Source organism: Myotis davidii, unplaced genomic scaffold (genome assembly GCF_000327345.1).
Source record: "Myotis davidii unplaced genomic scaffold, ASM32734v1 scaffold575, whole genome shotgun sequence".
Lineage (NCBI taxonomy): Eukaryota > Metazoa > Chordata > Mammalia > Chiroptera > Vespertilionidae > Myotis > Myotis davidii.
In genome coordinates, this window is record NW_006290306.1 from 2,114,133 (window position 1) to 2,126,057 (window position 11,925).

The following is an 11,925-nucleotide window of genomic DNA, read 5'->3' on the forward strand; positions in this document are numbered from 1 at the left end:
AGCCAATTGAACAGTCGTATCTCAGACTCAGGCTCACAAACCTCTCAGATGAGTTGTCACACCTGTATACTACCCTCACCTCACCCTCGCATAACCATGTGTACATGTTTATCTAGATTAAAAGATGGTGAGAACATCAAGAGAGAATATTGGGAGAGAGATGGGTATATTGACTACTTATTATCTCATCCTAATCTCTAATTTATTATTGCAGTTCTTCCAGAACACTCATATTTTGCTGTGCTTTCCTCTGAAGTTTTCCCTGCCCCTCTACTTCACCATGGACTGCACCCACTCTACAGGGACTGTCATGTGTTAAAAGCACAGTGTAACTAATAGAAATAAAGAGTGCAATGCCCCCTCCCCTAAGGTACTCCTTCTAATGGAGTCTCTCACGGATGGTCAAAGACAAACAACAAGGTAGATGGATGGTAGAGGGTTCAGTGCGAATGGGTAGCAATTGGAGAAACAAAACCTTAAAAGAATGGTTCTTTCTATTGTTCTTTTCCTTTTTCTTTTTGGAATGACCTACCTGTTGCAACCCCAGTGTGACTGGTTGAATTAAAAGGAACTGGGATCTTCTCTCACCTTTAAGAATGAGCTTCCCTTCTGAAATGCTAATCTACTAAGACTTTATGAAACACTGACGGTGGGGTGGGAGGGAGAAGACTGCTTAGACCTGCCAGTAGGGGAGGGAAATCATGTTGAAAGGGAGAGGAAGGTGACTTTATGTCCTTCTTGTGAAAAGGTCAGCTCTTGGATTCTGAGAATATGGGGTTCTCTGATTTTATTAATAAAAAAGAAAAAAATAAATAAAATTGTCTCCTTTTAATCTACATTATTCATTTGTCCATAATGAACATATATTACTTGGGTACAACAATAATTCCACATCCAGGATATTTTTGCCCAAATTGTGAGCATCAAATTACATCATTATAATATACCAAATTTAAGAAAGACCATTTTTAAAACTAGGTTTTAGAGAGACCTGACATCCTGGCAAGAGCTAATATGATTATGTCACTGGGATTTTCTTCTTAAAATCATACTGATTGCAATGAAAGCAGGTTTCCAACCTTTGAATCTCAGGGCTCAGAAAACCCAAGAAATTGTTAGAAGGGTCCTCAAATCCATATATACATCAGTATTGTTGTGAATGGAATAGCTGATTTATTTTCCATTGTACTGCAGATGTATAAAGATGCTGCCATAATTCCCAATATTAAAAAATTACGTTTTAATACATTTTCCCAGTCTTTTTTTAAAACTTTTTATAGAGAGGAAGGGAGAGAGAAAGAGAGTTAGAAACATCGATCAGCTGCCTCCTGCAACTGGAGTCGAACCTGGGACCCCTCAGTCCAAGGCCCAACGCTCTGTCCACTGAGTGAAACTGGTCAGGGCACCTTTCCCCAGTCTTGATCCTCTTTGATGTCTTTGCAACACTGCACATTCTTAACTGCCCTCTGCTTTGACATATTCAACCTTTTAGTGCACATACCAGGTATTTGATGTTAAACTGCCTGGCTCTCCTCATTCTCTACTGCCTCAAGGGTTCCATTCACTCGTTCTTTGTCTTTTTTCTTTTGTTGTAACAGAAAGTTAAACAGGACAAAGAACTTTCCCCTCCCTGAAGCCACTTGATGGTAGGTTGCCTACATGATACCCCGTCACCCGTAATACTGTAGTGTATATTTCTTACAAATAACAACATTCTCTTACATAACCCAATACAATGCTCACAATCAGGAACTTAACATCGATACATTAATACTCTCTACCTCCCAGACCTTATTGGACTTTCATCAGTTGGCCTATGATGATAGGATCCAGTCCTGAGTTAGTCACTGCTTCAGTCTGAGGCAATTTCTAAGGCTTCCTTTGCTTTTATGATTAGGACAGTTTAGAAGACTACAGACCTAGTACAAGAAGAATGTCCCTCAATTGTGGTTTATCTGTTGTTTCCTCATGGTCAGATTGGGGTTATGTATCTTTGGCAGCAATATTACAGATGTGAGTATTTTACTTATTGCCTCATTATTTATATTCATGCTCAAAATCCCCCAGAATTGGCCAGCTGCCAAGCTGGCTCCTGTCACCATAATTCTTTGAGTACTTCCTTACTTTCTGGCACAAGATGTTCCGGGCTCATCTTATACATTCTCTGCTCCAGCCCTGCAAGAAGCCATTTTTTTCCAAGGGACCTTTGTTTCTTTTAATGGAGAAGAATCGTTAGAAGTCAAGATCTGGGGGCTAAGGGTGCTCACTGTCTCTCAGTGGACAGTGCTAGGAAATAAAAGTATGATTGATCACACATTTATATCTATTTATCATTTATCAATTTTTCTATATAGAAAATCATGAGTTCACATACCTTCAATTCCAATCCAGTACTACAGGATTTATTCTAATTTTCTCCCTATTTGTGTAGCTTCTTTCTCCCTCCTGGTTGGATTAATTCCTTTGTAACTAACCTGTTCCCCACGACTGCTGCTACCCCCTTCAACTCCCTTGCAGATGTCACCTTCTCCCATCTTGGCCTTGGTAACCTATGTCAGTCAATATTTCCTCTGCCCCCACATAGATGCGTTGCTTTGCTTGGTCCACATCATGGCTTTTGAGCTTATTCAGAAAGGCAGGTAGGAAGGAAGGTTAGCAACAACTTTACTCTCTCTTGAAACTTTAGATATAATTCTCATCCTCTCTATTCAGTAAATGGCAACTGCTCTTTCAGCTATTCTTGTTGAAAACTTTGGAGTCGCTGGACTCCTTTATATTTCTGACACCTCATATCCAAACCATCAGCAGACCCTGGTGGTCCTCTTTCAGTTTCTATCTGGAGTCTACTCTATGTCATCTCCTCCCTCATTACCATCCTGGTCCATACCTCCTTTGTTTTGAATGACAGCAGTTGTCTCCGAGTAGGTCTCTGCTTCTGCCCTTGTCCCCTCACCCCCATTGTCATCTATTCTATACACAGCAGCCAGAGTGATCCTTTTAAAGTGTTAGTCATATAGTGTGCCTCCTCTGCTCAAAACTCTAAAGCCTTCCTTTCTCACTCAGAACAAGAGCCAAATTACTTACAATGCCTCACAAGGCTTTATAAGATCTGGCTCCCATGACCACATTCACTTCGCCTCCTCCTACTCTTGCCCTCATCCATTTTGCTTCAACACATTGGCCTCCTGGCAGTTCTTTGAACAAACCAAATTATCCTGCCTCAGGGCCTTTGCACTCATTATTCTCTCTGCTTGAAATAGGTTTGTCTCAAATAACCACATGGATGTTGCCTCTCTTCATTCAGGACTTCACTGAAATATCTCCTTACAGGAGAGGCCTTCATGCTCATCCTGTGTAAAATAGCAAACCACCTCCTACTCTTAACTTGCTTTGTTTTTCTTCACAGTACACATGACATCTTTGATATATTTGTGTATTTGTTTACCATCTCATACACACTCTATAATGGCAACTCCACGAAAGCAGAGATTCCCTCTCTCTCTCTCTCTCTCTCTCTCTCTCTCTCTCTCTCTCTCTCTCTCTTTATTTGCTGTATTTCTATAGCAAGCAGGGTACTGCCTACATAAGTAAGTACTCAATAAATATAAGTGAGTGAGTGAATGAATGTCCTTGGGAATGACTACCAATCTGTACTTAGGACCAGCCTTTCTTCCTATGATCTTTCTTTTATTTTTATTTTAAAATATATTTTTATTGATTTCAGAGAGGAAGGGAGAGGGAGAGAGAGACGGAAACATCAATGATGAGAATCATTGATTGGCGGCCTCCTGCACACCCCCTACTGGGGATCGAGCCCACACCCAGGCATGTGCCCTTGACTGGAATCCAACCCCGGACCCTCCAGTCCCCAGGCCAACGCTCTAGCCACTGAGTCAAACCAGCTAGGGCCCTATGATCTTTCTTAAAGTTCTGGCTGCCAGCTAGACATGCTTTGCACATGTGTGTCTGTGGCTCCACAAACTAAAGCTTTAATAAGGCAGTTTCATTATCTCATGTATGTATTTGTTAATTTAAGGACTGAAACTTTGTTATGTTACTGTTTCTTTTCACTGCCTAGAACAGTGGCTGGCATAGAGCAGACATTTAATATTTGTTGAATAAATGAATGGGTTCCTTCTCCAAACTAGTTCTCCCTGACTTGCTTGTTTCTCTTTGTAATACCATCGTTTTCCTAGTTACTAAGGCTCAAAACTCCTGCCAACTTGGACTTTCCCTTCTCTTCTTTCTATTCAATCAGTGGCCAAAAACGGCCCATTTTCCTATTTCATCAGCATTGTCAATACTGTAGTTCATCACACACCTCAAATGTCACAACAGCCTCCTGACTGACTCCTGCCATTCCTGTTTTTTCCTCTTTAATTCACCTCTATCAGATTTTTTCTATTTTTCTCTCCCATAAAGTGCTCTGATCATGTTATTTCCTCTGGCTGAAGCATTCAGTGGGGTCTTTGTACCAATCAGGGTTCTTAATTGCAAACAACATAAATGGACTCTGCTTCACTTAAGTAGAAGAGGAATTTACTGGAATGATATCAGATAATTGCAGAATTGATGGGTAGCCTCAAGAATCAGGATCAGGAAATAGACAGGAACCAAGAGAAGCTAAGCAGCCAGAACCTCAGAAAGGTCTTGCCCCAGGAGCAGCCTGATAAGGGGGCTGCTGCCCTGGGCTCTGAGGGCCGTCTCTCACACAGCCATCACCACCCTGAGATCTGGCTGTTGCTGCCTCTAGGATGAATTATAAACAATTCTCTGTTTCCCTGGGTCACTTACTGAAGATTCATAGTTCTGAGTGGGATCAATGATTTGGCACACTTTTGAAGGCACAGTTCTGTGACCTTCCTGTCAGGAGTCAAGGGAGCAAGTATCTGACCTCCCATCAAAGATTTCCATTAAGGAGGATCCTCCAACACAGGAAGGAGACTCAGATGCTGGGCAGCTGATGACCCCAGTATGTACCCACATACAGGTTCCTGGGCATGTCACTGAAGCCCTTCACCATCTGCCACAAATGATCATTTCCAGATTTTTCCCTTGCACACCATGCTGCACTAAAACAGGACTCTATGCAGTCCCCTCAGTTGATCCTTCCTCCTCAGCCTCTTGTAGCAGCTTATCTCCAAAGATCATTGAACCAAACTTCCTGGTATTCATACCCATGTTCATCCATTCTCCTTGAATCTGGCTGGGCCTGTATTCATTTTCACTTATGCTGTGAAAGTGCTGCAGCATGACTTCCAAGGAGAGGTCATAAGAAGTCTTGCAGCCCTGGCCGGGTTGGCTCAGTGGATAGAGTGTCGGCCTGTGGACCAAAGGGTCCTGGGTTTGATTCCGGTCAAGGGCAAATACTTTGGTTGCAGGCTCCTCCCCAGGCCACACTCTGGTCTGGGTGCATGCAGGAGGCACCCAATCAATGTGTTTCTCTCGCATCGATGTTTCTCTCTGTCTTTCCCTCTCTCTTTCACTCACTCTAAAAGATTAATGAAAAAATATCTTCGGGTGAGGATTGAAAAAAAAAAGAAGAAGTCTTGCAGCTTCTGCCTCAGCCTCTTAGAATGTTTACTTTGGGGGAAGGCAGACACCATGAATGAGGTCTGTCTACTCTGAGACCACCTAAGCACGAGGGAGTCTCATGCTATCAGGAAGCCTAAGTCTGCAGGCCGATGCTCTATCCACTGAGCCAAACCGGTTAGGGCCAAGGTCTAATTCTTAACACTTATGAACGATCTGTTTTTGAACAAAGACCTTAAACATCTGAGCCTTACCCTCCTCATATGTAGCATGAGTTTGATGCTATCTTTGTAATGGGGCTTAACTGGGCTATGGACTGGGTTGTCTCATGATTGTAGGCAACACTGCTCCCTCGAGGCAGAATGCCCAGAACCCTTAAACCTGCATGGCATCAGGAATCCTTTGGAAGAGAATAAAAACCATGCCCACAATTGGGGTTCAGGCATGAACAGACAAGTCTAGTGGGCCAGGGGACTGTGGTCAATGCCAAACTGCAGGGAGGAACAGCAGAGGCCCTAGGAGTTCATCACCCTGAGTGAGAAAGTTCTTCATGAAAGAGGAAGGGGTACACAAAACAGAGCAGGGAGAGGAGTGTTATCTGGAATGATGTGAGGCTGAGTATGACCATCCTGTGGCTCAGCATCATGATACCCTACTCTGCCAGGGTCGGATTTCATTTCTCCCTCCATTCATTCATTCACTCATTCATTTATGGTTTGTAACAGCAGCTCCTACACATCGAACACTGTACCACATGTAAGGGGATAAAAAGATTAGCAGTCGCTCTTCCTCGGCGCTGCCTACAGAGGTGGCAGCCATCTCCTACCCGGCACCATGGCCGCCGTCAGACCCCTCGTGAAACCCAAGATTGTCAAAAAGAGGACCAAGAAGTTCATCCGGCACCAGTCAGACGGATATGTCAAAATTAAGCGGAACTGGCGGAAACCCAGAGGCATTGACAACAGGGTGCGTAGAAGATTCAAGGGCCAGATCTTGATGCCCAACATTGGTTATGGGAGCAACATTGGTTATGCTGCCCAGTGGCTTTCGGAAGTTCCTGGTCCATAACGTCAAGGAGCTTGAAGTGCTGCTGATGTGCAATAAATCTTACTGTGCTGAGATTGCTCACAACGTCTCCTCAAAGAACCGCAAAGCCATTGTGGAAAGAGCAGCCCAGCCATCAGAGTCACCAATCCCAATGCCAGGCTGCGCAGCGAAGAAAACGAATAGACAGATTGTGTACACATTGTATTTGTGTTAATAAAATCATAAAATTCTGCCAAAAAAAAAAAGATTAGCAGTCGCTTCCATTCATTTGGGTGTTTATTTTGGAGTAGGCACTGAACAGACACCCAGCACTCACAATGATCCCAGGAAGTATTATTATTCCCATCTGTCGGTTGAAGGGTCTCAGAAAAGTTAAGGAAGTTGCTCAAGGTCACACAACACAGAAAGTGTCTGGATTTTCATTCCAACCTTATTCTGTGTGAATCCAAAACTGGGACGCGTTTCACTAATAGGGAATAGGGTGTGGCGGGATATGCTAACAACCGGGCCTACCACCGCAATGAGGCCTCAGAGCTGGGTCAGGGCTGTCTAGGTTTGAATGTTGGTTGCTTCCTTTCTGTGGTCCTCCTCAAGCTCCTTCTCTTTTGAGCCTCAGTGCCCCGCTCTGTATGATAAGAGGCTAAAAACACACCTTTCTCTCGGGGTTACTGTGGGGATTAGATTCGATGGACAGGGGTAGAACCGGGTGTCTGGCACCCTGTGAGCGCCCAGAACAGGCAGTCAGTCATTCGTATCTGAGTGCCTATCATCCCCCCAAACGCGGCAGAACTCCACCCGGGCCGGGGTCCGGCGGCACACGGCGTGGAAGGCGGTTCCCTGCCCTTCGGCTTCAGATCTGAACCTTTAGGGCCCCGGGGGCCTGCATAGCCCCGTCCATGCTGCTAGGAAACGGGTTGGGCTAAGAGCTCCGTTCCCATCACCCCCGGGAGCAATCAGCCCCGGCACCTCCGCGGGGAGGGCTGTCCACGGGCGGCTCGGGCAGGCGAGAAGTCGCGATGTCGCGAGACCTGGCGGGACCAATGGGCTTCCGGGCCGGAAGTGAGGGGCGGGAGTGAGGGAGCGCGCCCCTTTTGAAACCGGAGACGCGGGTCTGCAGAGGAGAAGGGCAGGTTGGAGTTTTTTGTACCTTCAGGGACTAGAGGGGAGGCCGCAGCCGGGAGAAGTTGGCTCAGCGGAGACTTCTACGGAAGGTTGCGCTGCAGCGGCCACAGCTTAATTCCCTGGGCAGCTACCACGGGCCGGCCACGCGCTGTGAACCAGGTCGGAGAGGTCATCTCTGCTTCCCCAGCGCACAGCCGGGGCCGCTGCGCCTTCCTGCCAACATGAGTAACATTCCCCACGTTGGTTGAGCCTTTGAATGAGTCTTGTGGTCGCAGAGGTGGTTTGCCTAACGCTAATGAAACTTCACCTTCAGGGCCCTCTCTTGCCCGGCCCCCTCCATGGCATGAAAGAGGCCTTACGATCATCTTTTTATAAAATTAGCCAAACTGAAATATTTTAGCCTTTGTCTTTCCCCTGAGACTTCCCTATCCGGGGGCATTGAAGTGGCTGCTTGTAGGCATTTTGGAGTAGGGTATATTCTTTTTCTTTTTTTTTAATATATTGATTTTTTTTTTTTTTACAGAGAGGAAGGGAGAGGGATAGAGAGTTAAGAAACATCGATGAGAGAGAAACATCGATCAGCTGCCTCCTGCACACACCTTACTGGGGATGTGCCCGCAACCAAGGTACATGCCCCTGACCGGAATCGAACCTGGGACCCTTGAGTCCGCAGGCTGACGCTCTATCCACTGAGCCAAACCGGTTAGGGCAAGGGTATATTCTTAATTTAAGTGGGATTTACCTACTTATCTACCTACCTACTTAAGATTCCTGAATACCTTATTGCCAGCCTTCCCAGTGAAGGGGTGGCTTCTAGGAATACTCCAGGGCTGAATTACAAGCATGGTGACCTGAAGGTGCCAGAGGTCAAGCAGCAGAAGAATGAGGAGATATAAAATATCACTGCACAAGAAATGTGAAAATCCTAGAAATCTTATAGCTCACAAAGAAAAGAAGTGTGAAATCTCTAAATCTTGATTTTTGCCCAAGTTGACAATCAGCCTAAAATAATGAATTGGGAAGTTGAGTTTTCTAAACTAGCAATAATAAAGAACAAATCTTGATCAACCACAAGAGAGAAAAGACTGATTTATCTTCCTGTTCTCTCCACAGAAAGCATTACAAAATTGTTACCTTTGAGGCCATTAAAGAATATGCAGCCAAAAGTAGTGGGGGCAAAAGTGTATAGACCAAGAAGTTAATTTAACAAATATATTAATTTTTGTGTGATTTTGGGGGGTATTTGTTAACTTAAAAAATTGTAGCTTGATGTAATTTCTCATTATAAATACATGTTCACATTTGTACCTAATTTTGTTTTTGTAATTGTGTTTATAATTGTATATTTTTCTTAAAAGGGTCCCATGAAATGATATAAACTTCAGGCCCCACAAAATCTAATCCTTACATGGCTGTTCATTCCTCCTAACCACTCTGATCAGGGCAGGACATGTGTTTATTCCTTTAATTTTTGAGATGAGGTGATGGAAACCCAGAGGTGTTAAGTTACTTTCCCAAGGTTCTGCTACTGTGACTGGTAGAACTAGAGTTAGAACCTAGCCTTTTTTTTTTTTTTAACTTTTTTTTTTAAAATATATTTTATTGATTTTTTACCGAGAGGAAGGGAGAGAGATAGAGAGTTAGAAACATCGATGAGAGAGAGACATCGACCAGCTGCCTCCTGCACATCTCCTACTGGGGATGTGCCTGCAACCCAGGCACATGCCCTTGACCGGAATCGAACCCGGGACCCTTCAGTCCGCAGGCCAACGCTCCATCCACTGAGCCAAACCGGTTTCGGCAGAACCTAGCCTTTTTGATTCTCACTCCAGGGGCAGGTGCCCTATTCCAAACTTTTCACCTTTTAGTGAGTGGGGCTTGAATGTATCTATTTGGTCTGCCTCTGGGGTTTGGATTGTAAATAGTCCAGATGAGAGGCCCAGTAAAGCTAAAAAGAAACAAATTGTGTTTCTGAACTGCCCCCAAATCTCAGATGATGGCAGCCTTCTCTGTATCCTCCCTGCTAGTGATGAAAGAAGGACAGCATCTGGTGGAGAGAATGGCGGAAGAACTGCAGCCATAGGTCCTCCCTCTGTGTCAGGGTAAGTGTGGAATCCTGGAATAGAAACAGAATCAACTGGTGAACTGACTATATGTGAATATGCATGCAAACATGTCTTTTGTTATTTTTCAAGGCAAGTATATTTTTGGTCGGTTTCCCTGGAGATTTGAGAATATGGAGAGGCCTTACCAAGTGTAGTTTAATTTTGCCAGCTCTGCTTCCTTTCCAATTCCCAAAATTAGTCATCCCATCTCTTCATCTAGACCGATTTTGTCCAAGGTCACAAAACTTAATTGTTAAATCCAACTTTTCAGTCCTTATCTTAACTGACTCTTCCCTGCTACAGGTATTCTTTTTAAATGTAAATCTGATCCATCTTCATTTTGAATCCCTCAATAGCTCCACATTGCTTTTAGAATTGAGATCCAAATCTGAGCTGCCTGATCAGATCCAGCCCTCTCCAGGTCATCTCAGTCACACACACTGATCTTTCATTTCTCTAATGAGCCATATTCTCTTCCTTTATCCATTGCATATAAATATATATGAAATATATGTGTGTGTGTATATCTACTATTTTATTTATACTAATGTATATATGCTTGTATTTTGGCACCAGTATGTGTGTATGTATGTACACATATATACTATTTTATTTGTACCTACATATATGTATACTATTTTACTTACACCTATTATTTTCCAGGCATTGTTTTGGTGCTGGGACACAACAGCAAACAAAGCAGGCAAACATTGCTGCTGTTCTGGAACTCACCTTCTGGGATTGTCTTTTGCTGGAATGCTCTTCCCCTTCCCTCTTTTTATTTTTTTCATGTATCATAAAATTTATCCATTTAAAGTGTACAATTCAATTTAGTATATGCAGAGTTGTGCAACCATTGCAGCAATTTTAGAACATTTTCATCACCCCAGAAAGAAAAAATTTTAGAACATCTTTGTCACCACAGAAATTTTATACTCATTAGTAGTCACTCCCCTTCCCCCTTGCAAATCTCCCCAGCCCTGAGTAACCAATCTACTTTCCATCTCTGTAAATTGGAAAATTCTGGACATTTCTTATAAATGGAACCATACATTATGTGATCTTTTGTGACTGGCTTCTCTCACTTAGCATAACATTTTCAAGGTTCCTCCATGCTGTCATGCTGAGGCATGTATCAGTACTTTACTTCCTTCTTCTTTTTTTTAAATTGAGATATAATTGGCATATAACATTGTATAAGTTTAAGTACTCTATTTCTTTTTATTATGAAATAATATTCCATGGTATTCTATATCACATTTTGTTTATACGTAAATTGCAGGACATTTGGGTAATTTCCACCTTCTGACTACTGTAAATAATGCTGCTATGAATAGTTGTGTATAATTTTTTGTATGAATAAATGTTTTTCTTTTCTTGGGTATATACCTAGGCGTAGAATTGCCAGATCATATGGTAGATCCATGTTTAACATTTTGAGAATCTGCCCGACTGTGTTTTCAAAGTGGCTGTACCACTGTACATTCCCACCAGCACTGTGTGAAGGTCCCAATTTCTTCACATCCTTGCTGTTATGGGTTGAGTAGTGTCCCTCCAAAATTCATGTTGAAGTCCTAATCCCAAGTGCCTCATAATGTAAACTTATTTGGAATTAAGGTCATTGCAGATAGAATTAGTTAAGATGAGGTCATATTGGAGTAGGTCGGGCCCTTAATTTAGTATGACTGGTGTCCTTTATAAAAAGGGGAAATCTAGACACAGAGACCCACACTCAGAGAGAATACCATGTGAAATTGGAGTTATGCTGTCACAAGCCGAGGAACTACCAGAACCTGGGAGAGAGGCCTGGAACAGATTCACATCCCAGCACCTATGGAGGGAGCATGGCCCTACTGATACTTTGATCTCAGACTCTGGCCTCTTTTAAAAACAATATAACAGACTCAAAATGGAGTCACTTATGCTAAGCCCCATGTCACCAAATGGAGACTTAATTAGTTTTGGCTCTCCCAGGAATGGAATCTTAAACCAGTCAATCAGGAATCACTGATCAGCACTAGTTAGTTAATCTGCCTGATAGACTCCTGCCATGCATCCCTAAAGAAAAGTAACCTTGCAGTAACCAACCCGCCTTTTTGCTTAGAATAACATTCTCATT

General features: G+C 43.3%; 1 long non-coding RNA gene and 1 pseudogene across 1 annotated transcript in view; both read left to right on the plus strand.

Annotated features, from left to right (window-relative positions):
- The first annotated feature begins 6,315 nt into the window (after positions 1–6,315).
- LOC102762454 lies at positions 6,316–6,824 on the plus strand (annotated as a pseudogene).
- A 2,876-nt stretch (positions 6,825–9,700) lies between these two features.
- Positions 9,701–11,925, plus strand: part of LOC107183024 — a 6,897-nt gene continuing 4,672 nt past the window's right edge. Inside the window, exon 1 of the long non-coding RNA XR_001513803.1 lies at positions 9,701–9,803. This is a non-coding gene — a long non-coding RNA (uncharacterized LOC107183024). The remainder of the gene's footprint in view (positions 9,804–11,925) is intronic.